The sequence below is a fragment of the Brassica napus genome, chromosome A2, assembly GCF_020379485.1.
Source record: "Brassica napus cultivar Da-Ae chromosome A2, Da-Ae, whole genome shotgun sequence".
In the NCBI taxonomy this organism is placed as follows: Eukaryota; Viridiplantae; Streptophyta; class Magnoliopsida; order Brassicales; family Brassicaceae; genus Brassica; species Brassica napus.
In genome coordinates, this window is record NC_063435.1 from 26,886,651 (window position 1) to 26,891,571 (window position 4,921).

Below are 4,921 nucleotides of genomic sequence, written 5' to 3' on the forward strand. Positions count from 1 at the left end.
TCAAAGCAAGGTATTAGTGGTGGTACCGACAGTGTTTAATGTTTTGGTTAGGAGGCTGACATTCGGACGTTTATTGTCTTTACTTTTTAAATTTTTTTAGAAAATAAGTCCAATGGAAAAAAAAATTATATCTTGGTTTAGCTTCAAATTTAGTAGTATAAAATTAGTAACGTAATAGAAATTTTTGTGAATTGCATAAACCACCGACTATACAATCTAAATTAAAAAAAAAATTGTAACTTCATTTATTTTATATATTTTGTTATAAGTAATGTATATATTCACAATATTGACAAAAATAATGTCTCTATTAAGTATATCCACATTGCACACAAAGATTAGTATATATTTTCTTCTTCGAAATAGTGAATATATCCTTATTTCATAACTAAAATTTTTGCATTCATAATATAATAACATTAATTTTTTGGGGGATAAAAAATATTTTTAATATAAAATGGAGAAAATACTTATTTGAAAAAAACTCCAAGACATGCGCATACTAAACAAAACCGTATATAATTACGTATGTAATGATTTGCTTTGGCCTTTTTAAGTGTATAGTTCAAAAACAAAAATATAGGAAGGAGTAAGAAGCTCACTACTCAGTTAAAAAAAGTAAGAGCTCACTATATGTTTTAGCTAAATAGTCTTGTTTAGAGAAGGTCTTCGATAAAATAAGAAGCTGACTATATGTTTTTACAGTGGTAGCTCACTATAGCTAAGGGTTCAAACTTCAAAGTAATACAGAAATAAAGGATGCACATGTTTATGGAGTGTATGTAAAGGTCTCACATCTCTATAATAAGCATGACTCGTCACGTGAGACCTCTTCTTCCCAGGGACAAAGATAGGATGAGACACAGAGAAACCAACAAAACCAAACCCCAAAACCCAAGAAAAAGAGAAAAAGACTCTTATCTTTCTCTCACCTCTCCCTCTCTATCTCTCTATTTAAGAGACTTCACTGTCTCTCTCAGTCTTTTAACGCAGAACAACTTTTGTGGAGGAGAGAAAGCGATATAACACACACACAGAGATATACATCTTCAATAGTTAAGAGTTTTCTATATACAGAAGAAGTGTGTGTGATAGAGAGACATCAGATACAAAAGGTTTAATATCTCTCTCTCTGGGTGGCTTTCCTTGTTTCTTTGAATTTAGTGGTGGGGGTTCTGTCTATAATTTTTTTCAATATATATAAAAATAAATAACAATAATCAGGTTTTATATAATATAGCAAAAGAAATGCAACAGCACCTGATGCAGATGCAGCCCATGATGGCTGGTTACTACCCCAGCAATGTCACCTCTGATCATATTCAGCAGGTTTTCTTCTTCTTCTGCTACTTCTATTTTATCATCTCTTTCTTTATTACTTATGTTTCTTTGAATTTTAAAAGAACGAGAGTGATGAAATCTCGCTTGCAAGAACCCTGAGAGGCCCTTTTTTTTTGCTCTCTTACAACATATTTAAGTGATTGTGTTTCTCATGGGTGAAACCAAACACGGACTTTGATTATTAGGTTTTGATGTTTCATGTAGTTTATACAGATAAACTAGTTCTAGTTTATATTATTTCGGTGTAGTGGTGTCTGATCTTCTGTATTTTGCATCAGCTTCTATTTCTTTTACCATTTATTCAAGTTTTTTCCTTTTTCAGAGAGATTCGGTTTATCATTTTACATCTCTTTTTTGCCACTTTAGACAGAAATCATTTATCTAAACCGGACAAGCTTTAAAATTATTAATTAAACCTAATATTTTCGAGGTATAACGTTTGAAGAGATTCTCTATATGAAGAAACAATTTTAAGGTGGAGTTGTTTTGAGTTCTTGAAACATGTAATGAAACTCAAAACATGTAATGAAACTAATGTACCAAAACAGACAAATCTTGTGAACTGAAGATTGTTCACATTTCTCGCTTTCTTTGTCTTGGTTTTCGGGTTCTGGATGTTTCATTGATGGCAAAAACCACAAAGCCATTTTATGTGAATGTGGTGGTCCTGATTGGATATCTATATGTGTATTTGCAGTCCCAAGTGTTGCTGTTTTTGCTTGCATGACCAGATATACTTTGTGGTCCGAACGACATCTGGTCCTAATCTAACGTTGTGGTCCTCAAATCTTTTATACGCTTTTGTGATTTTTCAACGTTTTTGTCTTTTGATAAGTCGGAATCTAAAGTACTGGGGTCTCCTTTGTGTTTTCTATGTCTTTATACCAACAAAGAAACGATTAAATGTTGTTAAGCGGTTCTGTTTGTACCATTATTTTCCAATGATGATGTATTTAATATTTTTAATCTGTAGTACTTGGACGAGAACAAATCGTTGATTCTGAAGATAGTTGAATCTCAAAACTCGGGAAAGCTCAGCGAGTGTGCCGAGTAAGAGCAAATGATTTCATTTATGTTTTGTTGTATAATAGGAAATAGTCTGTAATATGGTTAACCATAATATTTTACAGGAACCAGGCAAGGCTTCAACGCAACTTAATGTACTTAGCTGCAATTGCAGATTCTCAGCCTCAACCTCCAAGCATGCATAGCCAGGTAAATCAGAATTTTTATCAAATTTGTTATTTGAAAATGAAAAAAAAAGTCATTGGTATTGTTGGTTTGCATACATAGCAGTATGGAACTGCTGGTGGTGGTGGGTTGATGCAGGGAGAAGGAGGGTCACACTATTTGCAACAGCAACAGGCAATTCAACAGCAGCAGAGTCAGCAGTCTCTAATGGCGGCTCGATCTTCAATGTTGTATGCTCAGCAGCAGCAACAGCCTTATGCAACGCTTCAGCAGCAGCAATTGCACCATAGCCAGCTTGGGATGAGCTCAAGCAGCGGAGGAGGAAGCAGCGGTCTCCATATGCTACAGGGAGAGGCTGGTGGGTTTCATGATTTTGGCCGTGGGAAGTTGGAAATGGGAAGTGGTGAAGGCAGAGGAGGAAGCTCAGGGGATGGTGGAGAAACCCTTTACTTGAAGTCATCAGATGATGGGAACTGAAAGAGTATGATGAAGTAGCAGCAGCAGAAGTAGTAAAAGTAAGAGTCTGAAGTTTGTGTGCGTTGGTTAAGTTGCTTGGTGAAGAAGCAAAGAAGTCTTATTTACCCTTTTGTGTTTTTATTTTCTCTTATGTTTGTGCCCTAAAAAAAGTGAACTCTTTCGTGGTAGTGTACCATGTAAATCTGCTCGCTCTAAAGTTGTCTCGTAATCTTAGTATGTTATTTCTCAAAAAAAAAAAAACCCCTGCGCCGACTCTTTTTGCTTTAAAGTTTCAAAAGCTTTTAAGTAGTCTCACGAAAGCTTCTTGAAAGAACTTTCATAGATATCCACCATTTATTTTTGCTAATGCTACGAGGCAAACGTGGTACACAAATGTGAAAAGAATTATAGTTGATGTGACTTACTATGTGCTTAGACCATCTTTAACCCAGGTTATAAGTGGGTTTCTTAATCTTGGGGTCCCACAAAAACAACAAAAATCGATAGCAGAAGTGATGAATTAAGGATCGGTAATGGGCTGTTTTCTGCACTGTTTGTGGGCCCCACCAACACGTGGTGGCCCGCAATTGGATTGAGTTATAATTTTTTTTTTTTTTTTTTTTTTTAGAAAAAAAGTCAAAAACTAAGAAACTTTAAAATGTTAAAATGCATTTAGCGTTAAAGATGCTCTTATAGAAAGAACAAAAAAACAAAAAGAACATATAGCCACAGATTGCGTCCGTGGCAATCACAAAATACATGTGATTACTGTCGTGACTATAATAAGCATGTCTTAACCACCAAGTATTCGAAGATTTAAGTTTTTCATTTGTGGTAAAGATAACTACGAAAATGGGTTAATAAATGAATGAAGTCTGATTGGTTTTATGTTAGAAATTCATGAAATTTAATACAGTGTTAAAGCTACTGTGAAGATAATACAACACTTCTCAAACTTATCTTCTCTTCTTACTCTCAATCAACTTGACCTTAACTTGAATCAAGAACACAACAACGCGATATGTTGACCCGGTGTTCACCGCACTCCTCCAAACTAGGAGAAGCCGCTATAGCTCACCGGAGCTGGGATCGAACCAGCAACACACTAACTGCTCACAAGCGAGCTCCGTTACAGCTTTGACTCGTGATCTCTCTATCTCTATCTCTCGGCTGAGTGATCTAACATAAATCCCTAATCAGCTCAAGAGAGTAAAGCTAATTGCTTTATATTCTAGCTAGTTACACACGTGATAACACACTTAACTTCAGAGATGAGATTACGTGATAAGACTCAACTTAATGTATTACAAACCTTTGGACTCTAATAGAGTCTTTACCACACTTAGCTAAACCTCAGCTAAAGACTTCTCTTAAAGTCTTCACACTTGGACTTTTCTTGTGCTTGTGCTTGATTTGATGACTATAGTTCTTCAGCTGCCTTATGTTATGCCATGTTGTTCCCACAATTAATGTGTGAGAGAAGTGTTTATGAATGAATAAAATCTGATATCTGTAGCTAGAAAAACAGCTAATTAAAACTACAAGAGATTTGTGTCACTTAGCACTAATTAAGTTTAAGTTGAATGCTAGTGATAAATCTAAATCTAAATAGTATTTCTATCACGCTTCAACGTTGAAGAAAATGTAATAAATGAATGAAGTCTTACATCCATAGTCCCTAATTAACAAAATGAGTAGCTGTTATTGTAATTGTGTGTGGGGGAGAATGCAAAATTTGATAGGAAGTTAAAATTAGGATACAACAAAATTCTTTTTTCGAAAAAAAAAAAGATACAACAAAGTAATCACACGATGAAATCTTATTCTTCAAATGCTTCGGTGGAGAATGCTAAATTTGATAGGAAGTTCAAATTAGGATACAACAAAGTTCTTTTAAAAAAAAAAAAAGATACAACAAAGTAATCACACGATA

General features: G+C 34.6%; 1 pseudogene across 1 annotated transcript; it reads left to right on the forward strand.

Annotated features, from left to right (window-relative positions):
* The first annotated feature begins 795 nt into the window (after window positions 1-795).
* LOC125575230 lies at window positions 796-3,205 on the forward strand (annotated as a pseudogene). The gene is made up of 5 exons (XR_007318484.1): window positions 796-1,115; window positions 1,225-1,329; window positions 2,315-2,391; window positions 2,472-2,556; window positions 2,638-3,205. The product of XR_007318484.1 is annotated as a GRF1-interacting factor 1-like (transcript).
* The last annotated feature ends 1,716 nt before the right edge of the window (window positions 3,206-4,921 follow it).